The sequence below is a fragment of the Adelges cooleyi genome, unplaced genomic scaffold (assembly GCF_023614345.1).
Source record: "Adelges cooleyi isolate 19-005CV unplaced genomic scaffold, UGA_ACOO_1.1 ACOO_flye_CR_arks_rails_tigmint_CR_PRNA_376, whole genome shotgun sequence".
NCBI classification, from domain to species: domain Eukaryota; kingdom Metazoa; phylum Arthropoda; class Insecta; order Hemiptera; family Adelgidae; genus Adelges; species Adelges cooleyi.
The window spans coordinates 1,898,454-1,924,278 of NW_026096053.1; the positions used below are offsets into that span (position 1 = coordinate 1,898,454).

The window sequence follows — 25,825 nt, forward strand, 5'->3', positions numbered from 1 at the left end:
GTAATTTTTAATGATAATTTTTTGTTGTGGATAGTTTTTTTTATAGATTCTTCATTCTTGACGACGACATTTTATTTAACGACAGTAATAATACTACTTTAAAAAAAAAACACAAATTATTTGTGGCCAAATTAATTAAACTCTTTGGTTTAACTTACTTTGGTAGCACTGTCTTTGGTGGAATAGCAGAAGAAAACAAACATAAGGTTTAAAGTTTAAATGATTGGTTATTAACTATAAGTTTATTACTTTTCCTGTATGAAAACGGTACAGCCATAAAGGAAAATTGAAATGCTCTGCTGATACAGGATCATTGAAATTACAAAGGGTTGTTTAAGAGTTGTGAACTTACATACCTAATGCAGAACTAAAGGCAAACATTTCACGGCGTTGTGTTTACAATAAGCTACAGCATTGTAACCGCATGCAGTTGTGCGCAAATTAAAAGTCTTAGATGTTATTTACGACTGAGAGTGTTAGAAAAGTTGTACGAAAACGGCGGCCGAGGTGAAAAACCCTACTATTTAATTACAGTCTGCAGGCCCAGGTCCCAGGGTAAAAATTAGTGCATCCGGTCAAACTCTGGTTGGCACGGCACGGCGATCCCGGTATTTTAATAACAATAATAATTAAAGGGTTCCTGGCCTCGTAAATTTATAACTCCGGGGGTTGGCTTGTTTGTTTTATTATTAAAAAAAAACTAACAAAAACAGCTTTTCAAAAAGTTTCGGTGATTCGAAACTACCGAGTTCGCATGAAAAATCATTATAGTAGAACAGGCACAAGTTGATATGTCACTTTTTTCAACAACAAAGTTCCAAAATTCTAATATTTTTGTATTTCTATAAATATTATAAAATATTATATTCCTTAATATGTAGCCATCAATTATTAAAACTGAACCGAAAATTTGATAATTGGTTAACATATAATGTATATATTATATATTCTGTTGACAGCTAGTGGACAAGGACATATCATTATTCGACATAATGTCAAACTATTTATTTTGACATACCGCAATAGAAAGTTAAATGTATTAGAAAAAAAATAGTAGCTTTCAAATATTATGTGTCGTTCATTGTAAAAGTGAATTATCTCCTTGTTATGGAATTTTGAAATAACGAGCTTTTTGCAAATTAATTTGTAGGAAAACAATTACAAGTATAAGTATTCATTCAGTGTTTTCTATTTTTTAAAAATTTTTTTTTGCATTTATTAGAGTTGCTTTTCTTTTGTAATGAAAGATATGACTAAAAGTGACTCCATTAAGCAAATATATGTATATTTTAAAAATTTCGAGTTTCACAACTTTTACAATTAACGAATCGTGTTGTAAGTAACAATAGCTCAATGATCAAAGCACCGGATAGGTTTTACCCATAGTGGGTGAAAATAATTTTGTCAACATTGGTTTGCCTAATGGGAATAAACAAAAGCTGTTCTATAACTGTTTTAAAACCGCCATTTCCATTCAACGCCCGAGTTATACGGAATCGTTAACCACGATAGTACAATTTACCCTTAAATTAAAATAAATACACCGGACTGCGCTGTTTATGTAACTTTTATCACTGAATAACTTAAGACACTATATATATATATATATATGTATATTGTTACAGTTAATACGGTTTCTATTGCGTTGAACCCGAGCGTATAAACAGTATACAATTACATCCTATTACGAGACTCATAGGTAGTTTTGAGTCCCTTGGCCCAATAAATGGAATGGCGGGTTCGACCTACAGCACAGTGGTGTCATCTTTGCAACGCGCAAGACGAATACAAATGTTATCGCTTTTACGTGAAGCCTTGTACATTTCCTCTGAATTGCAGTAGCAAGTATATAGGTACAAGTATAAATGTATCTGCTGTTTATTCTGATTAACTGTAATTCCAAGTCAGTCGGCGGTGGCGACTTGAAAGCGTAACGCCCAAAAAATAACTCGTTTCGTATTAATTAAATTGGAAACAAGACTAACTGCCAGACCGCACGTGGAAAAGCGCTGTGAATTATTTGTAGAACGCCAAATAAAATACCTGTACTCTCGCACTGGGCTTTATTGGTTTTTCATTACACATCTGCACTCCTTCTTTTTCTTGACCTTATCCCAAATAAATACCGTTTGTTAGCCAAATACTTTTTCTCCACAATTTTTCACGGCCATTCGCTTTTATTTGTACACATCCAAGCCTTTACATATTTGTAACGTCCACCGACTTCTTATCTTCCTCTTGTCTCCCTCTCTCTCTTATTCGTTAGTTTTACCATTTAATTTTTACATTATGAAGACATCATATTATGCAATATAAATTAGTTATTATTACTTTTTTTTTCTTCTTACTTGTAAACCGTCGCCCGAGGCTAAAGCAGAGTTAATATAATGGTGGTCATGACGTTTCTAGTCCATTAAACGCGTACTTCCACATGACTGCTCATACCGCTCTGTACCTACTCTCTTGCAGTATATTATAATATTACTTCAAAGTAATAACAACGATCGTTATCGTCGAATAATGGCGCGCATTCCAGTTTGAATTTGGTGACTAATAATTGACAATTGGTATTGTGCAATTACATCTGCAGTTTCGATCAAAATTATAATGACGTGCTTTGTGTCTGGCCCACAAGCTTAACGCGCGCTTTCAACACAATTACAATATCGTCCAAATGATTATCCGAGTACTGATTATAATACAAATGAACAAGCGGAGAATTAATAATTAATGGCTAAATCAATATATTATGTAATGTTTTCAAAATATTTTCGATTTTTTTATAATCAAAAGTTACTAACGTTACACAGTCCTTATACCTACGTAATTTACTAAAGATCAAAGTTAATATTAAAAACCAACATATCAAATTATTTCAAATTTAATTATTTTCTTAATGGTTAGTTTAAAAGTGGGTAACATTTGAAATGGTATCATTTTCATTTATAATAAACCATTGAAACACACAATCGCCAAAGAAAATTACTGCATTTGCAATCTTTTATTATCTACATATATGTACTATAGTTATCGTTGATACTACAAAACAGTAATAAATTAAAAATAATAAAAGCTTTTTTCTGAAGCTCCAATGAGAATCAGACGTTAGTGTAAAACAACAATCAAATTGATAAATATTATTTTTAAAACTACAATTTTTATTACTGGTATTTCATTACAGTTAAGCTATTGTAATCAATACCAACCAAAGACTCGCTCGAATTGTAGTTAATGCAAATGTCATATTTGTAATTTATTACATCCCATATTTCTCCAGTGACCACCCACTTTTCTGTACGTATAAATATACAACTATAAATCATGTGTTATAATCGAAGTGTATTCTAATTCTGTAAGTAAATTAGTGTATTGTATTATTTGAACGTTTTACTCGAATGTCTTGAACAGTGTTACTATTATTTAATAGAAAAACATTCATCTGAAGTCATCATTAACATATAACCTTTAAAACGTCGCAATTAGTATAGCATATAATCAATTTGGTTATAAAATTAAATTATTGTTTTTGTCCATATTTAAGTAAAAAAAAAATTTTTTTAGTGAAAGTGTAGGTAAGGCCGAATAATAAAAATAATGTGAAATTCGTTTTATAGCAAATATATTATTATAAAAATTAACAAAATTATTCAAATACATAAGTTTGGTGCACGTTATTTTCGAATCTTGTTCTTATCAGTTAAAATTAACGGGCCACGTCTGAATAATATATCAGCTGTGATTATTGTATCAATATAATTTGTAGGCTACAAAAGTCATTAACCGTATCGCAAGGATCGTCTAGGGTTTGTTAAATCCTTTTGTCGTAATGCTCAAATGTAACGTTGCGTTGGAAGGATAACGGCCTATAATAATTGGCTATTAATTGATATGGCCCATGGGTACAGACCTACCCTACAATGGGTTCAGCCATTGTAACCTTGCTTTGCTTCTACGGTTGTTCTGTTTGGCTATCGGCTCGCTAACGATCGTAATGATACGACGCAGTTAGTATTAACAGCTGTCTCGCTTATTGTTCACATCGTATAAATACTAAAGTTGTCACGAACACATAGAATATTAGTTTTGACTTACGACGGTCGAGATGCAAGATATCAGATTTCCTTAAATGTACATGCAGTTTCCTTCGAAACCAAACTATTATAAAATATACTTTATGAATTGTTGAATGGTAATTAATTTTTACAATTAAATTATGGCCGTAATACAAATTATATCTTATTTGTATTAACATGATAATGTTCTTAAGACGGGGGTCAACCAAGGAAATTCGTTAGATGTTTTGCATCACGCATCAATATGTTATAGTATTAACTATTACTATATTTACAAAATAATACAATATGTACAATACATAAATAGTAGATACAATAATCCTGATTTATTTGTACGTTTACTCAATTGATTTACTCTTTGTTTCTATTTATTTGATCGTTTACTTTATTTGCATACTCATTTATTCAATACGTTTACTAATTTTATTTACTCATTTATTTACTTTGTTTACTCAATTAATTTGCTGGTTTACTCGATTTATTTACTCATTTGTTCGATTCATGTACTCGTTTATTCAATTTATTGACTCGTTTACTGGATTTGTGGATGATTTATTTACTTGATTTATGTACTCCTTTACTCGATTTATTTATTTGATTTGTTAACTTAATCTAAACAGATAAAATACTCGTTTTCTTAAATTATTTACTCGTTGTTTCTTTTTATTTACTAATTTACTCGCTTTGCATACGAATTTATTCAATATTTTTTCTCGTTTACTCGTTCACTTATTGTGATGACTTGCTTTTCTTACACGATTTGTTTACTCTAATAATTTACTTGTATTTTATTTACTCATTTGCCTACTCGTTTATTCAATAAATTTACTCGTTTACTCGATTTATTTACTAGGTTTGTTTTCTAGATATATGTTTCTATGCTTCTAGCTTTTGCCAACTTTTTTTCATCGACACAACACACTATTCAAACAAACTCCAATGAAGGTCTTATCTATCGACAAAATCAGTTTACGGTTTAAAATTCACGTTTAACTTTACCGTTGTAGCTTTTATACAACACGTCAATAAAATATATTAAAATTTCGCTTTTGACATCGGCAGTGCCGGCATAGTTGCCACATAATATTATTCCAGCGGATTTCATGCAATTAGTAAATGCCTGTCAATGAGTTAAAAGATATGCACACGCACATTTGGATATTCAATAATAATTACTGTGTCTTTCTATAAAAAATGTTCACGGTGTACACAAAACGCTGTAACATGACAATGAAGCGTTGCTATAACATAATAATAATATACTTACAATGCTCGTCCATAACGGCGGTGATGAAAACACAGGGACATAATAGTTATTTTTCCATGCATCCGTTAAGCTTTGCACGGGAAATCGGTTTTCTCGTGTGATTTATAGCTGCGTCGCGTTATAGTCGTTCATTTTTTGGCAAATCGTTGTGGCAAACATTATGGCGCGACCTTTAAAACCCAAACCGCAACGATCCCAGGCGAATTGTAATTTTGAAACAACAATTTTGTTCGGTCCATGTATTTGCAACCCAATTACTACTATACACAGCTTACAATATGACTTTTAACGACTTTTGTTGCAATAACGATAAAAAGGAATTGTACTGGCGGGTAACAGCTTGGAAAAAAATAATAGTAATAATAATATTATTATTATTTTTGTATAAGCAAGCGAAAAAAATCCAAAGAAAAAGGCCGCAGCGTCAATACTCGACATGGCTATACCATTAAAACGCTGCAAAAAATCTGTTATCACAAGCCACCAGTTTTAATTAAGCATTCTATTTAACAGAAATTTAATTTCTGTTACCCCAATAACACTAACTGACATCAAATATTAAATATATTACTAAACGATACGGCCTGTAACCCAAGTAGTTGGTATTTTTTATTATATTTCGGCCAAATGAAATACCTAATTTGTATTAAACTTAGCACGGTTGTTAACAAATAGCTTTTGTGATGTAATTTGAAGGAAAGTGCTCAAAAGCGTATGCAATTAAATAATTACCTAGAATTTTACATTAGTCTCCCTTTTATTTTTATTTTTTTACTGGAAGTCTTTTATATAATATATAATATAAATTCGCATTTTTAACGTAACGTTATTGTGGTTTTACACGATATTTAATCATATGAAAATGTGTTCATGTAAATTATGTATGTTATTTGTACGTGTGTTACCATATTTATGTCATTGGAATGTAATTAATGTTGAACAACGATATTTAAATGGCGTATGCGGTACGATGATACGAGGAAATGATAAAAGTTTCAAGTGGGAAATTAAGGAAATCCCGGAAAATGAGATATGAATAAAATTATTTAAGTTATTTCCAGTTTGTTCTACATGCATTCCAAAATGTTTGCATCCAATTTTTCAACATGACCCAAATTCATATGTGGTATGTAAAACACTAAAAGTCAATACAATGTTATTTGTTATCTAAGGGGATTCATGTAAATTCGAGATTTTATTTATAAATAATAAAAAAAAAAAATGAGATTTTACGAAAATTGTATTTTTTAAATATTATTGTAATTATAATGACAGTAGATTTCTTAAGAAATGCTTTCAACTTTAAGCCTTATAAAAAACAAAATGACGTGTTTACGGTTGGTCGGCTATTTGACACTGATCAACTTTTATACAGCATCTGAGCATTTTTCTCATGTGTTCACTCAACTAAAATAAATTGCCGAGATATTGTCCTTATATATTTTATCCTATAACATAACGAGTATGGTTTTTTCTCCGAAGTAAAACACATTGGCCAATCAAACGTAATACCACTTAGGTACGTTGCACATGACTTATGGGTCAATCAACAATATAAATAATATGTAACTCCCTAGAAGACAAACTACAACTCCCTTCAACACTTACCGGTCGTTAATTTCCCCATGGACTACAAGTTAAATAAATCCTTAAAAAAAAAAAAATGAATAAATAACGAACTGTGTATAATATTATATATAAAATAAAAACTCGACCTACCGTTGGTAGATAATAATATTAGCACTGCATTACTCCTCCCCATACGTTCAAATGCTAAAAACTCTAAACCCGGTTATTGATTAGCCATTATTTTTCTGGCAGATGATTCTCGTGTCTTAAAGAAAATATATTTACAATGTACATATGTTGCCATTTGAACATTTGCCTCATAAACATAACTAAACAAATATAAAAAATTGTAAATACAAACATTTTTTGTACTAATTACACACAAAAAAAAAAATCTTAATTATACATAACATGGTAATAATAATAATAGCTACTATTATATCTGTTTTGGATTGAGACTGAAGTCGAGTCTTGAGCTGTACTATGTTATGTGACGTCAACATGGGTCGTCGTCGGTCTGGATGCATAATGAGAGCAAAGCCTTTTAATTCCGTACTCTACTTCCTTGTGGCGTTTAAAGGGGCACGTGTGATGCGATTTGTCTTGTATTGTTGTCTTTGTAGCGTCGACGACTGCACGTGAAATGGCGGAAAATACATGCAATTTGTATTATAGTGCGTTGGTTGTGCAGTGTGTGTATACATATATTGACACTGTGACGGCTAATGAAATCCGACCGGCTGAAAGTCAACGGTAGGTAGGTACATATTGATGTGTGCTATACGCATTATACAATATACAAACTGTATAGAACTGTATATTATTATATTTCCGCCGTCGTCGTCGTCAACAGTTCAATTAGGGTATGGCACATTAATTACCCTCATGCGCTACCGCCGACGCTTCCTTCAAACAATCCGCTGGTATATACATGTATAATGTATACTATGCATGATAATATACATACCTGTCGTTGGTAAGCTTGGCTACTATATGCGAAAACCGTCATAAACCGCGGTGCATTAATTAACCGGAAAATCTTTGAGCTGCTGACGTCAGTATACCAGCGCGACATGTGCGCCACCCGCCTTCGACCACTTAAATTACACGTTATATTATTAAGATGCTCCTAATAGGGTTTCTCAATATTATTGTAGAAGCTTAAGACGCGACGGTCTCGATAGTTCCGACCCGGACGTTTTTAGAAGTCCACTAATTGTCTAAGTTCAATTATTTTGGAAAACATTAACCAGATTCCAACCCGCCGCCGGCTTGTACGACTAATCCGGTTTGAGCAGACATCAACATATCGTCAATTAATATAAATCCTCTTTTAAAACATCCCAGATTGAGCCAAATAAGAATCATAATGTGAAAAGGAAAGGGATAATATACTCCTCTAGATCCTTTTATATTACATTTCACTTAGTTAAGATTTATTATTTGTGTTATGAATACCACTTGCCAAAACAATAGTACTCTGTGAATTTAAAATTATTATTTCCTCGACGCACAGTGGTCCGAGAGTGAATTCTAGGCGCTCAAAAGTCCTATTAATAAATATGCAAAAAATATCAAAACAATTATGAATTATTAATTTTAATATATTTCTTAGACATAATATAAAATTTCAAGGTCATATGTGTACCTGGACGTTTTTTATTGCTATTTAAAGTTCAGTTTTTATAGTTTGGCGCTTATTTTGATTTCAAAAAATAATATATCGTTAAAATTTTTTTACCCTTTGATATTTTAAAAAAAAAATTTTTAATTAAATTTTTTATTTAACTAGTAGATAACCAAAGGGAAAAAATATTTTTTTTAAAAAATGTTTTTTTTTTAAACTAGTTATGAGTTTTGAACTAGTTTTGAATGAAAAATATCAGATGTTTTACATGTTTTTTTTTTTAAGAGAGTAGTACTAAAATTTGCCAATTTTTACCCACATAACAATACATAGGTGTTGTAGAGCAAAGTATTCAGGTTTTTAAAAATATTAATTTTTTTTGCGACAGACAAAAATTAATTAGTACACAAGGCAAATTAAAAAGTATGATTTTTCAGTTTAGCGGTTATTTTGTTTTCAGAAATTAATATTTCGCTTACAATTTTTTACCATTTGATATTTTTTTAATTTTGTTTTTAATTAAATTGTCTACTAGTTAAGTTAAAAAATTAAATTAAAAAAAAATCAAAACATCTGATATTTTTCATTCAAAACTAGTTCAAAACTCATAACTAGTTTAAAAAAAAAAACATTTTTTAAAAAAAATATTTTTTTCCTTTAGTTATCTACTAGTTAAATAAAAAAATTAAATTAAAAATTTTTTTTTTAAAATATCAAAGGGTAAAAAAATTGTAACGAAATATTATTTTTGAAATCAAAATAAGCGCCAAACTATAAAAACTGAACTTTAAATAGCAATAAAAAACGTCTAGGTACACATATGACCTTGAAATTTTATATTATATCTAAGAAACATATTAAAATTAATAATTCATAATTGTTTTGATAATTTTTGCATATTTATTAATAGGACTTTTGAGCGCCTGGAATTTACTCTCGGACCACTGTGCGACGGAATATTTAGATTTATCAGAAAAACTTTATTTAAAAAATTTGGTATGTTTTTCCTCTACGACTGTTTTGCCGACTTTGTAAAATATATCAATTGAAATTCCAGCTGCTTTTTATGTTTTACTACACTGAAACATTTTTAATTAATTCCTTTCGCTAAAAGCAATGACGAATTTTAATGATTCCAAAACACTTCAAATAAAACGTTCAAGTGCCAATATATTTCAACTTTCAAGAGATATTCACTTAAAAATTACAAAATCGCTAGCACGTGCAAAGTAATAATAAAAAAATAAAAAAAAGAAGGTTAAAATGTATTTAAAGCGATAATAATTGACAGCGTGAAAAGGAATGCGATTTAAATTATTTTGACATTTCCTTTTAACGTTTGTGAGAATTTCCCGCCGAGAATTATACGAATTTCCAAAAAAAAAAACGCATAAGACAAAATAACATTACAAAGTCGCTTGTATTACCGTACTTAGACATCTCGTTGCATAAATTGGATAGGATTTGTCAAAAAAAAAAAAAAAGGCTTAATTGCTGTAGTCCTGCGAAATGTATCGTTCGTACAGAACTGATACAACAATATTATGACACAGCAAAGCTATTAAACGAAATAATATATATAATGCAATAATTTAGGTACGAATAAATACCCGGCAAGTCCGTTAGAGGTTTCAATAATAATTAGTGCAAATGACAGTACGTCTAAAAGAACTGTTGCTTCTCGCGTGTATAATACTTAATAGTAGGTAGATTTTGTGCGCGACGCTTCCAATCGATTTACGGTTTTCAAACGAGCGGACAAGTTTTCAAAACGAAGGCGAAGAAATTAACGTCGGAGGGTGCGGTAAGTAAATACACTATACTATGTGCACACCAGCAGCACACGTCCCACCTATAACCGGGCCTGGTAACACGAGCAGCTGCTGTTTTACACGCGTGTATTAACGGAAAAGAAGCTTTGGCGCAGTGTGTCCGGGTCGCAAAAGTAATTAAACAACGGTTACGGGTTGTATCGGCGAGCTAAATTTCAGTACGGAAACGCGGGCAAGCTTAATTTTAACAACCTACCTATCACATAATAATAATAATAATAATAATAATACCGCCGTCCTCTCGCCGGGCGTTTAATTAACGCGCTTAAAAACTTCTGGAATTTCTCGGGCGCGGTGCTTTTGTCATCAAAGACGTCCGCCCGTACACGTGACACGCACACCCTTCTTAATATATTATATAGGTGGTAACGCGCGATCAGGACCTTAACGCCGACCTTTGCGCGTCTCGTCTCCGGGAGACAATGTATATATATATATATATATATATAACGGAAACGGCGATTAATAACGGCCGAGCTTCCACTATAGGTACATCGTCGACTTCCCCCGGAGCGGTTACTAGATATTTCATCCGGACGCACGCATATATTTTACACCGTATTTCTCCTCTAATTTAGAAACACCTCGGTCCCCTGTCATTGCCCTAACCCCTGTCCACCCCCACCCCCTACCCCCCTTTAGTGGTGTCAGTGGATTTCCTTTATCAAAAACGCTATTATGTGTTCCGGTCTCCGGTTAGGTTTTGGCCGCCGACCAAACTTCACTGGCCCGTGCACTATATGCTCTATGTGACGAGAGGGTGTGAAGTCGTTACGATATCAATCCGATGGACACGTTTAAAATTAATTCCGAGCGGATTTGCAGGTGCGGTTGTAGTACTTTGACGGGGCCGGGCTTTACGATCAAAAACACAGTAATCCCACGGGAATTCGCATTTCGTCGCTACGTGCACAACAACATTATATACAGGGTGGAATAGACTAACGAGAGGATTTGAAATGGTTGTAAAAAGACAAAATGAATAATCCATTTTTGAACATCGTATTTGTTCAAGATAACCCACCGAGAACGCAACAACGACAACGGATTCGATAAGAAATGGCCCAAATCCAACAGGCAATGTTGCGTAGAGCGACTGAAGGCATCTTCATGTGCCGGCTAGAAGATTACGTATGCGAACTTCATCTATCAGATGTGATATTCATAAAAATGAACTATGCGAAATCGCTTTAATTTTTAACCCATTTTTTATGCGCTTCGAGGCGGTGAAAATTAATTTTGGAAAAATCGAATGTTTTTTTTTACCCCAGACATTTCAAATCCTCTCGTTATTCTGCCCCACCCTGTAATATTATTATAACACAAAGGCGGACACGCGTGTATACACAGCCAAACCGATGGATTGAAAACGGGTTGATCGACAACCGACATGCCCTGCATCCCCTCCGTTGGGATTTTAATCGGGAAATTACTCTTGGCTCTGCGCGAGGGTTGTTGTCAATTTGTAAAATCGGATGTGCAATGTCAGCAGTTGAATGTAACAATTATTTTCACGTTAATACTTTAATGCAGTCTTGGCGATTTGTCCAGTCCGCTACGAACCGTGTAAGCAGAAAACTTTTAAACGGAATCGTTGGTCTTTAAATTTATTTGAATACAAAATGTACGATAACGATCATTGTTGACATGATTTGCTTTGTAAATTATTATAAAATACAATATCAATTTCATGACCCGTACCCTTATTTATACCTACGTTATTGCGTCGAAATCAAATTACTGTATTTTTTAAACTGATTTTGTTAGATATAAAAAAAATTAATAAACTGTTTATATTTCATCTGAAGTTCCATAATATTATTACACTATAAGTCGCTATATCAGCGTCCAATATGGAATAATATTATTTCATAAGCATAATATACTTACTAGGGGTTTTTTTTTTTATAACCGGATTATAGTTGAATCAAATCAAACGTTATTATGCATAGTAAAAACTCGTTTGATTCATTTTGTCCGCCTTCCATTCCATCAAAAGTAATAGAAGTTTGTATGATAAAACGGGAAGCTCGGCGACTTTGGCTTGTAATTTTGTTTGTTTTTTTTTAATAGTTAATTTTCGGAACACGGCGGAAGAAGACGTTGAACGGTGTGATTAATAACATCGACGATAAGATTATTTTAAGTAATAGAATTATCTCTCTCCGTTGAATATTATACGAGACCGTTGATTTCATACTACGTCATCGTTTTGTGCTAAGGCAAGTTTCGCTGAATCACAGAGCGCGACGAGGCAATAGAGCCCTCTCGTTGTGCTACCCCAAGGGGTAGATTAATTTCCTTTGCAATACTACGTGCCTCAAGTACAAGTAATGCGTATTATGTAATTATCCTTGTTGTCTCGCAAATAAACCCGTTCCTCTCGTGTATATATATATATACACACATACACAGTACAGTCCATAAACATGTTGAGTGAATGGCGTTTTTCACCGTTGAACGCCGCCAAAGCGCAAAACACCAAAACCAGATTACAGAATACGTCTTGTGTATCTTACAACGACGACTGGCGTTCGGCCAACAACAATATTACTTACATAATATAATAATATTATTTTGTCTTTTGTGTGCATTACGTATACGCCAAAATCTGTTAAAAAAAACGGATAGGTTAGGTTAGTTTATGTTTTAAAAACATCAGTCTACAAATTTGAAAGCTCTACTAATTTCCTGCATACCAGCATGTGTGTTTCTATGAAGATTTGGCATACCTCTTGGTTGAAGTTATGCCTTTTGGTTATGCCTTTACGAATTTCGGCGATAAAACTTGTAAATAATCGAATTAGCAGACTTTACATAGAAACGTCTTGAAAATAACAAGTTGTTTCCTGATACAAAGCGAACGGTCGCGATAAAAATAGAAGTTCCACTTTACTCTATCGTCGACTTAACTCCAGGCAAAATACAATAGAAATACCTACGCCATTGAATGGGATTACTTTTAGGAGAATAGGGCTTGCCTTGTTCGAGTATTTCATAATCTCACGTAATGCATTGAACGTTCAGCATTGTCCCATTACAATAATATGTTATCACAATAACTGTTTATCGAATAAAATAACGTATACACAATGCTTTTCTAATCTTAGATTATACCTTACTCTTTAAGTACGATTATTGTTTAGTTATGATATTTTATAACTATGTGTGTTTATTTGTAAGACATAGACTAATCAGGTATTGGAGTATTTGTTAAGCAGCCAAGTGCAGAAGAAAAAATTGATTCGTGTATGCTAGTCTAGTTACTTTAAATCGCATCACCTATGAACTGTTTCCTAAAACTAATAGTGAATTGCTTAAGAGCTTTTAAAGTTTTTAAATTATACTTTTTCAACACTTGGCGAGAAATAAGGTAGTGTAGTACAAGCGTTTCATAAATTAGAGAAGTTACATACCGATACCATCAATATTTTAAAATAAAAATGTATTTCATAATCCGTTTTAATGTTTTCGAGTAATTAATATTTAAAAAATTAATTTATAATTAAAATGTTGTATCACATAGACTGTATTATAACTTATGTTATAAATAATTTACTATTAATTTTATCGAATTGAAATTTCTGTTCACATTAATTCCAATAAATAAAACACAATAATACAATCAAATTCCCATTGTTACTTGCTATAAATTACTGTGTTTTTGTTCAATGTAGTAAAGCATGTGTTAAAGTTTTGTGAAAATGTTTTTTTTTTTGGTAACTGTGGATTCTTTGGAAGCTTTTCGTTTTCCAATGATGATTTCATGTAACACTTACATCGATCAGAAGTAGTTTCTAGTTAAAACTTTTAAAAAAGAGTAGTAAAATTGTAAAAAAAAAAACTTGATATTTCTTCCGGTTTCGATATCGGTTTACAAAACAAATCCTAACAAATATCTAAAGTTTATAAACTTTTAAATGTATAACTCTTTAACTTTTAGACGTATTGTCAGTATGAACCCGATTTGTTTCTGCAGCCTATGATAAACCATACCTATATACATTAAAATAACTAAAATCTGTCTTCAATTTTTTCTACAAAAGTTATTTCATTTTTGTTTTGTTTTATAAACTTGTTAAAAATATTGACGCCAAATATAATCTAAAAATGTCTTAAAAATATATATATATATTATATTCTTAGTTGTACTTATTATATACTTTTCTAATAGTACTTGACATGTGAATTTCAAACAATTTTGTTGGATATTATTAAAAATTGTTTTTAAAAAAACTTAAAACACTTGTATTCAAGCACCAACCACTTAATTCAAATAGAAAATTACTGAATATTACCAATATTGGTCCTAAAAACGATAATATTAAGAATAAGTATATTTCTTGTCTCTGCCTTAATAGATACAACTATACATTGTGATGATTTGCAATCGGTTCTGTTATACTGGAACGACAGACAGAACTGACGTATAATTTAAACTTGAAAACGAATTACCGAAGGGGAAAAAAATGAATGAAAAGTTACGATAACTGCATCACGTGCGGAATGTTTCATGGTGTCACTTGGTGAAAATACGTCTTGCTATTTATCAACCCGGTTGTCGGTTCCGTTTAAAAGGGTAAAGCCGATGCGATAAATTAAATTGATTTATGTGATAAACATCCGAAATTGTTTAAGTAAACGAAAACGACCCTAAAAACCTTTTTTTATAAAAACAGGAAATTAATTTTAAAAATATTATTATAATATTCTGTTCGATCGTATCCGACGTTTATCGAATACTGTTTCCCGAAAAAAAATATAAAGTTTGTTTGACGAACAATATTTGTATCGTATAAATTAATTATATCTTCTTGTAACTGAATATTGATCTAACGAGATTTTTGTAAATTAATGTGTAGGAAAGAAAATACAAGTATTTATTCGGTGTTTTCTATTTTTAATTGTTTTTTTGTAAACCAAAGGTTATACACATTTTTAGTGACAGAAAATGAAACCAAAACTAATGTAATAAATGAACTTAAACTTTTTTGTGGAGTTACACTACTTTTACAATGACCGACCAATTTATTGAATATTGTTTTGAGTTTTTTACTTTTAGTACAAATTTTAGTAAAATTGTATTGAGTTAGTTACTTTTGTTAGTCACTCATTTGTGTATTGATGTGTGTTAACATAATAGCTAGTCAAATAATACATATATGTATTATAACACCTAAAAAGGCTATGGGGTTTGTCTTTAAAACTAATTTAGATACAGTATATTTTTTCAAACTGAACTACGATAAAATATTTGCAAGGGTGCAAAAGTACATTATTTTGATTTAATCGAATTCTTTCTATTGTGAAACTGGGAATGCGTATTGAATTTTACAATGTATTTTTCATTTGTGTTTGTGTAAACAGTGTCACTGAAAATACTGGACCAAATATTTCTAATTCGCTATCGATCAGATATCGTATGTAGCTAGAACATTAAGGTTGATGTGGAAAACAAAATACCTAAGCTTTTTATCCAAAAAAATTCCCACTTTGTAACGCCATGACTTTACAAAAAAAAACGATCAAAATTACTACCACATTTTTATAAGGTATTTTTTTAAGATCACACCAAAAACTATCAAACAAAATGAAATAACACCTTTCAACCGAAATTGGATGACTTTTCACACAATATTCTACTCACATTATACCTACTAAAATATTACAAATAGTTAAGTTTTTTATTGATATTTCCGTAGACAATTTACTTTGAAAGTTTATCTGATTTCTAATATAGTAATACTCTAAGCATACATATAAATATCAATAAATATAATTTTTGTTTGTTTTCAATAAAAGTTATTATACTTATAATATGACATATTATTTTGTCTCTAATACTTTCTCACTCCCGCTTACATACAGGCCATCTGTTAAAAACTTCTCTTAAACACAAAATACAATGTACTTTATCATTTGTTTTTATTTTTTACTTGGACCATGCAAAAAAAAAAAATAAGTTATGATATATTATATATTTTTATTACTTTATAATAAATAAATATATACGTATAAAGTGTTACAAATCAAAATAGTGTAAAACAAAAAAAATCTGTTAGAGTCCTCAGGCCAAAATCACTTTCTAAGAAAATGGATTGTATCGTGATTAGTGTTACAATCATGGGAGCGTGTATCTGGAAAATGAAAGAAAAATGTGGCAGATTTAATTTCCGAAAGGGCAAAGTGTCGGAGAAAATGTAATAAATTATATGAGAAATACAGCTGAGGACCATTGCAGGAGAGAAAGAGGGGGGGGGTGGACTCTGGTGTAAAAACACAACTTTAGCAAGTTGTCGAAACTAATGGTAATTTGTTGTTCGACAGAGAAAAGGAAAATAAATTTAAGCCGCGCACAAAAACCGTTGTTCGCTTTCAAACAGTAGGTACTTACGACTTCCGTCATTGCCAAGCTGTAGTAATTTTATTCATTCAAGCATAAAATAATAAAATCTCAAACTTTTCTCCGGTTAATTATACAATTATTTGATTGATGGCATTGCAATTGAATTACGGAAAGCGGTAAAGTTTAAAAATAACTCGAAAATTGAACATTAACTTCGCAAGCGCAATGTTTTTATAACCACAATTATCAATTATTAGGTAATATATAAATTAAAAAAGTTTTGTGTTGAAATAAAATTAGTGTAATGTAATAAAAAATTATCATAAATCCTTTCCTCTAGATTCTAGAAGGAGTTGAAACATATTTTGTAGGAAAAACCCCCAAAATAAAGGGAAAATTACACTTTGACCGTAGTCAATTTCAAGTCGACTCAACAGTCGACATGTACTTGAAAACGTTTGCATTATATTATTAACTACGCTGTATGGGTAACAACGGCAATAAATTATTATAGACACACGATCAATTATATAGTCATATCCACTCATAAACTAAAAATTCAAATTTTTTAAGCTCATTTTTGTCATTGGGTACAATGCTTTTATCGATATTTGTATTTCTATCATTATATTTCATTCACGTCGAAGCGTTTATTTTATGAGTTGGAATAATAATAATAATTTATACAGACCTGTGCCCTTTCCGCCCAAATATGCTCCGATCTCACTAAGCCCCGACCCCACTGTACTGGCTTTTTACTATTTATTATAAAGTTAGTATTGTATTAGGTCTAACCGTTAATAAATAGTTAGTCAGCTTATAATAATTTTTAGTTATGGAGATAATTATCTAATAGTAAAGAACCAAATTTTAATCAACACACAACAACTACAATCATGGATCATCCTACATGATAATTTATAAGTCAGTGCTGATAAGTACATAATAGACCGTGCCTTTAAGCAATCTATCTATTGGACAGTTCTCTTTTGAAATAAAGCTGTTTCTTTCTCTTAATTTCGGCAGCACTCGAAACAATTTAAGTTTATAAGTATTTTTCGTTAGTCACTGAACATTTAATTGGCATTTATACACTTTTATGTTATAGTTTTAATTAATATTTCTATACAAGTAGTCTTACAAGTCGTTTACAAGTCACAAAAAAAAAAAATCAGCGACTAAATTTATCATTATATTTGATCGATTTTCTTTTTTTTATGTTTTCACTGTACATCCTATTAAAACAATTTGGTATTGAAAAAAAAAATGTAGAACGTATTATTATTTTAAACAGGTTTTACGCCCTGCGGTGTGACGTCAAAGAGATTAGCACTCGAAGAGTATAATATGCTAACGACAACCTTGCAAAGGGTGCCGAGAGAGGCGAAGGGTAGAAGGAATCTCATTTTACCAAGTAGGAATACGATGTTGACGTGCCGGGGTAAAGGTGAAGTCATTTAAAACGAATCGAAGGAGTGCGTTTGTGTGTATATTCATGTATAAATATATATATATATATATATATATATATATATATATATATATTGGGGAAAAAAATAAACAGATGTGCCTACACACATGCTCACAAGCGTACTGTGCACACACACATACAAATATATTATTCGATATCGGCGGCGGATGTTAAATGCAGTGCCAAAGATGAAGAATATAGGCGGGCTCGGCCTTTGTGCGCGTGAAATCTGTTTTTGGGAAGAAAACGGAAATGGCGAGGTGTGAGCGGAACGAAAAAAGGTAATTTGAGAAGAACGCCGGAGTTTTCTTGAGGGAAAGGCGAATGGAGAGTGTGGAAAATAAGCAAACACCAACAAGAGTACTGCAACAGAAAAGGAAAGAGTAGACAATACAGTTGAACCGACGACTGCTTGAATTTCAATCCGAACAAAAACGTTTGTAAACATTTTCTTTTTCACAATTTGCCATGCTTTTTTTTTACTATGTTACACCGATGTCGACATGATTATTATTTTTTGTGCCTTGAAAGTCGTCTGGCTCACCGTTTATTCCAAAGCAATACGGAACAGCGCCGGAAAGGCTATTGAATTGTATGGTGTGTGTACACGGGGAAGTCGAAATGAAGAAAAATGAAAACATAATAATAATAAAAGCCAGCCCAGTGAAGTCGGGGTAGTCACAGGTTTTCGGGAATTACTATAACCGGAATTGATTGAAATCACTTTCAAAATAAACGCTTCGACGCGAAATCGTAGTTGTAAAAATTGTTAAACATAAATCCATTTATTGACAATAAAATATTATGTGTTTGTAATAGTCTTATTTGATTTTGAATTGTAAATAATCCCGCTAAACATTTAGAAAAGACAATTGGGAATTTCGTCATACATGTAAAAATTACTTAACATCATAAAAAAAAATTGTATTCCCAAAAATGGTGTAGTTTAGGGTTGCTCGTCTGTGTTCTCTGATTATTCGTTACCATGTTACCAATAGGCAATATATACATCAAAAATAGGATGAAAATATTTTTCAGAACCCTTCATTGTTAATTTATTCACGTCTGGAAATTGAATATGATCAATTGTAATTTTACCCTTTTTTTTGAGGGGGGGGGGATTCCATAATAAAAGAATAGTGTGATTAAATAGTTTTTAAAAAATTGTAATATTATAGCTCAACTTTACCTAACCTACCTTCAGTCTATTTTTCAGATCAGACAACTGTGCTAAAAAAATTAAATAAAGAAAAGTTTTCAACCCTTCTAGGAGAAAGGGTTATGAGATTTTAGTACAGATAGTACTATAATTACTGACCAAATATACCGTAATAGTTTGGAAGTAATTCGACGATTTTCTAAAACAGTTATGCCCTAATTTCAAAATGAAAATGTGTCAGTAACTTAGGGTGTTGTTTATCGATTTTGCAGGGGAAGGGGTTAACATTTTTCAACTCTTAACACCTCCAAGTATAAGTTTCATACGATTCCGGATCAATTGAGATTCTACTCGAGAAGATTGGCTTACAGGTAAAAAGTTATCGTGTCTTTGACACGCACAAAGCTCAGCTTAAAAAAAAACCAACGTGATAGTAATAACTGCGACAAGACAAATATAGCAGACTTAAACGTCTTAATGTGGGCCTTTACTATTGTATAACTGTACACGATTTTATACTATATAATAAAAAATGTATGATATATAGCTTTATGGTTCTAATTACAAATTGTTTATTCATACTGTACACGTTACACAGCCTATTTGTTAGGCTTAGAATTAAAAACAAATTTGTAAAAAAAATAAATAATTTATCTTAATATATTTTACTATCGATTACGGTGAGCCTTTTCAACGAATAGGCTTTACAATATTTTAAATCATAGCAATTGCTGTTTTATTAAAATTGCTTACAGTATAAGTAAGCGACTTCCTGAAACGTCAGCTCGTCGTACGCTTTATACTGCACTTGCTTTCTGTCCCGTAAGTATTAAGTGTGTACAATATGATTATGTATAATATTAAATCGAACAATTTCATTCGACTAGCGCATTAAAGATTCTACGGCACGGACAAGTAGGGGACAAAAAACGAGGAAAGAAAAACGTTCGAAAGAAATGTCGTTGTAAATTACAAATCGTCTCTGGAGGATATATTCTCAAAAGAGGGTTGAATCCTGGTCCGGTCTTATGTGTACACTGTATATACATCCACTGTGTATATCTAGGCCGGCATGTCTGAAGCGGATATCGTTCGGGCAACGTTTCGTTGGAGATAAGTCCAAAAACGATTTGTGAGAAATCGCACGTGAACAAATATCGGTGTTTCCGGATGAGCGGTTCTCTAAATCTTCACATTTTTCAATTTTTCCAATGGCTTATTAAAAACTAGTCAGATTTACTCGTATTTCTCCGACGTGTATCTCGTGACGATAACAAAGAAATCATAATAGAATAGAATATTGTGTTTTATTATGAAATTACATTTATATATATTGTATTTCTCAATTGTTGTTTTTGTGAAATGTACCTATTAATCTACGTACCTACATTAATTGTTCATCCACTATTTGACAATGTAAATGATACGCTTATTAGAACAAGAGCCCAATTTGTTTTTTTTTTTTTGCAAAATGCGTTTTTTTCTATTAAGCCTAATAAGTGTTATTTTATGAACCAAAGTACAACTGTGATTACAAAAGTCTTACAAAGTAAAATATTGTGATAACTATTTTTAAGTGTTGTACTATTCTCAAAGTTGATATTGTTTTCTATATGACACTTTTTTTTTTTTTCAAGCATGTTAATATAATATTGTGCATGATATTGAACACAAATTTTACATTTCATACACAGAACGAGTGTTTTTTTTTATTGAATATAATAATAAAAGTTTTGATTAGAACAAAGGCCCATTTTACAACTTTTAAAAAATTCCTTAGGTTAAATTAAAATTAAAAATGAATATTTTTAGAAAAAAAAATCAGCCTATCTAATGGCAATTAATTAGGCAAAATGATAAAGTTTCCGTTTAAAAAAGTTAGTTTTTTGTGGATTATTAGTTATTTTCCTAGTGACTTAGAATATTATAATAATAGTAGTAGAAAGTGTAATTCCTTTTAATAGCCGGGACTATTAAAAGGCTATTTTCAATGTACGTTTGACCATTGGTCCAGTTTTTCCGGGTCAATACATTATTTTATTATCGCGAAGTGACCATTGTCTACACTTTTGCAAAGACGCGCAAAACGGACTCTACACGGACCACGGACTATATAGGAATCATAATCAAGATTTCATTTGAACTTTTACTTTTAATCATTTTAGCACAGTGTCCCGAGAGAATTCAACAGCGGCCAAGACGCTGAGGTTTCGACTTTCCAATTACATTTACTCGAATAAACGTTTTCATATGAAACGAAACCGACTTTTGGGTTTCAATAAATTAACCAACTATCTATACTATACACATAGATATAGTAGATAATATGTATAGATATGTAGGTAGGCGCTTGCTGCAGTCGGTCTACAATTTCCGTTTAACAATTTATTGCACGTATACAGTTTGTAGTAATTTGTTCAGCACAATGCCAATCCGATCAGCTCCCTAAGCAGGCGGGTAGATATTTTATTTTTTTATCATTATTATTCAAAGGCCGCTTTTCGATTTTTTATCGTTTCTAACATGTTGTCGCCGTGCACGTCCCGTTTCCATACTGTCTGAAAAGAAGTAATCGAATATTAATGAATCTATTATTTTAAAATGCATATCGACGGTAAATTAAAATACCACGTATAAACACACTATACAATAGTTTAAATACTATTTTTATTAGCACATCTGGGGCAAGTAATAAATATTACCCTTTCCCCTAGAAGGAATAGAATTTTTTTCTTTGTTTCACTTTTTCAAGCAAAGTTTTAGGGATTTAGGTTTGAAAATTAGACCGAATGTCTATCTAGAATGGAACATATACAATTTTCTCAAAAATCTGTATTCAAACTTTTTTTTTTTATTAAGGAAAACCCCAACAAATGGGAAAAGCACACTTCTATGACCGTAGTCAATTTCCAGGTCGCTATGTGTGAGTGAATCAACAGTCAACAGGTAATGAAAATATTGTCATTGTATTGTTAATTACGATATACATAATATGGGTAACTATGGCAATACATTTTTACAGACACACGGTCAACCCTAATCGTATGCACCCTAATACTAAAAGTTATTTTTTACGCGCATAATGGCCATTAGGTACAATGATTTAATCGATAATTGAATTTTTATCCGCGAACACTGGACCTCCAGGCTTATACTCACTTACTACTACAATTACTACCATTACTTACTAGTTACTATACAACTACTCACTTACGTATAATACTTTCTTACTGTGCCGTGCTTGGTTCCGACTGTAGACCTATGACCTACCCGTCCCCACTATGCCCCATTGTACTGGATTTTTTATTTTACGCCAAGAAACGGCAAGATCCATACTATTGCAATCTGCGTACCGTCTAAATAGTAAATGTACGCCTCGAAACATATAATATATCATCTACAGACTACGCACTTGCATGGGATAAATAATAATAATAATAATAGATTATCTCCGAAGGGTCCTCGGTAATAATTTATACGTACAGCGATGCGCCGTTATGATACATTACATTTATGTACATATGCGTTGTAACGACATAAGGAATATTGATAAAAATCTCCCAGAAAGAAATCGACCGCAGGAAATTAGGTCTCGAGGAGTTTCACAACGTGCCTTGCCGCTTGCGCCAGCCCGACACGTCCCGTGAAGTTTGTTAAGGCAAAAGTTTATTTATAGGGGTTTTTATCGGTCGTATGCTTATACAGTCTCGGCGTGGCACCACGAACAAATAATTCTAAATTCGTAAATTCTACCTAGATACAGTATAGTATATATGTATATTATACAACGGCCTCGGCGACTTGTCGCGGATGTTTCATACGAAGAAAAAAAAACTTTTCATCCAAAATGTGATCATTAAAATACCGCCAGCGACTTTTCAACCTCTTCACCCGGTCGCCCATTGTCTACCGCAGTCCTTATTATGATTATTTTTTTATGAAAGAAAAAACCGGAATAATATTATGTTTATAAACACACACACACAAAACCAAAAGATTTTTTTTGTTGTTGTGTAATCTTGGTACTATACTATAATATGGTAGAAAAAAAAATTAAATTATAGTACAATATTATAGTGGCGTGAGTTTTAAAAATTATTTGCGCACCGCCAAAGCTCCTCAACCTCTATCGTTTTCCGTTTAACCGTAATAATATGTTTTTAATTACTGACCGCTCGACCGTTTTGTTATATAATTTCCTTAATTATACTGTTATCGTACAAATATCGTGCCAAAGAAGTGCTCAGACGACCACACTGATTACCTGATTAAATAAATTAAAAAAATAATTAGTTAACAGTAAAAATATAATATTAAAACAATAATTGTAACACTGGAAAAACAAAACCTTAGTACAATTAAGTACCTATAATATACTCAATAATATTAAAGAAAAATTATATTATTTTTTATTTTATTAGCTTTCGCCAAGAAGATATTACATCTCGACAATTATTAATGGTATTACAATAGATATTCTTAATAAAATTTTCAAAATAATGCTAAGCTAACATAACATATTGCCTATTTGGACTGCGAGCGTAATGTGATTGGGTCGGGTGGCTGGATGATGGAGGAGGAGGGTTTAGACGGGCTTGGTATCCTTATAGTTTTGAATTTAACACCCTTAAAACTGTTCGCGTACCATAATATGAAAAGTTATATTGGAGGAAACTTTATAATATTGCCGATACTTAAACACCGCTACATTTTTTTTTGCGAATCAGCGTCTCCGGTTGTAAAGTGGGCACAAAAAAAAAGGTTTATTTTTAATTTTAAAAAAGATAAAGACAGTTAAATATCATGCAATATAACTGGAAAATTAAAAAAACATTTACAACAACATTTATCTCAATTAAATCTGTTCTTTAATTAAATATAGTACGTTTAAGTAAAAACGAACAGTTAAAGTTTATGGAAATCGCTATTAAATAAAAATCATTTGTTTATTAAAACGTAATTTATAATGTTGGATACCATAAAATTAAAAATCTTGACAAGCATAATTAATAAGAAGAAAATTATACTAATTACTAGTTATTACTTTTGAGTTATTATCTTGATAATATAAAATTTAATGTTGGATAATTAGCATTAAGAAACTGTAAAATGTACCAAAATGATATTGTATACAATTGTGTTATTTTTATATTCTATTTATTGTTGAACCATAATATCTTAAGCTACAAATAAATTACCGCAATGCGTATGTTCTGAAGACAGACTTCTCGTTGACAGTATATAATTATCATCGATCAAGACAAATATTTATCGTAAAAAGAAAGTTATAATTTTTTTTTTGGCGTTAATTTTTAGCTTCGATGCGATAGCTGAGTAGGTATTGGTTTATAATGATGGTTTTTTTTATGGTTTAACGCTATTTAATTTATATTTTAAATATTTAATACAATTTTTATTTTTATTTGTAATAGCGCTTTAGAGTAGGACGCATAGGTAGGAACATCTCTTATACCCAAGGAGGTTAACCACCTTATTCAACATATTGTCGATTTCATTTACCACGTTCAGTGTACCAATGTACAGCGTAAAGGGTATATCAATAGTATATATTGTATTATATACCGTGATAACGCAAAATATTTTAAAAATACGACCTTAATGTTAAGCTTAAGCTCGGCTCTCGGACAGGTTTAATTTGTGAAAACGTTATTTTTCATAGGGATTCCAGCGTTTGTGCTTATATTGTAACTCGACAATATCTATGCGAGATCGACTACATCAGGTACCGTAACTGAGCCCATCGTCATGGCGTGTCGAACGTCAACAGGTGTGTACGCTTTACATCACACGGGTTTTGTATTTTATTAGTATCTGACAAAATTGAACGTTTCTAATGCAAAGTCTTAAAACTATATATATATATATAGAGGCCGGAGACGTTAACTGCGAACCACGGGGTTAACGACGGCCTCGAATAGATATGGCCGGTGTTAAGTCTGAGCATTGTCTTTGCCACGACACCGGCCTGTATAACCGACTGCAGTATTCGCACCCCATTGTTGCTTATCTACCGGACGACCGTCGTCGGGGTGCGCGTAGGTCGTTAGCCGACGTCGTTTCGAATGACAAAAGATTTTTTGGAATCCTTAAGGGGATCATTAACTGCGGATTCGCCGGCGTTGTCTGCGTAATAACTTTTAATGGCCCCCGTTTAGCGTGTCCCTTTTCGCCGGACACAGGAGACGCAATAATACCGGCCGCGTTCCTTCCCAAGTCGTCCCCGCATTATTAAGAAATCCCAAAGTGCATTGAAAATAATAACAGTGGTAATCGCGTTTTATAATAACGGCAATAACGTTTGCGATATCAACGGAGTCGTCCCACGTGAATATTATATGCTGTCTGGAAATTGGCGTGTCGCTTAGCAGCGTGATAATGGGAAGGAAAAGTAATGGCGGAGGGGAAGGCAAGAGGATAGTGGTAAGCGTGGATGGGACGGGGATAATTCCTGGATAACTGA

The 25,825-nt window shown here is 32.0% G+C and overlaps 1 protein-coding gene across 3 annotated transcripts in view; it reads left to right on the forward strand.

The window, feature by feature from the left end:
• The window catches only part of LOC126840652 (uncharacterized), a 140,985-nt gene that overhangs the window by 73,927 nt on the left and 41,233 nt on the right, over positions 1–25,825 (forward strand). The window contains exon 1 of one of the 3 annotated variants that reach the window (XM_050576533.1): positions 10,009–10,012. The exons of the other annotated variants lie outside the window; for them this stretch is intronic. The gene's annotated coding sequence lies outside the window, so the exon portion shown is untranslated. Of the gene's footprint in view, positions 1–10,008; positions 10,013–25,825 lie in introns of those variants that run through there. 3 annotated transcript variants of the gene reach the window in all.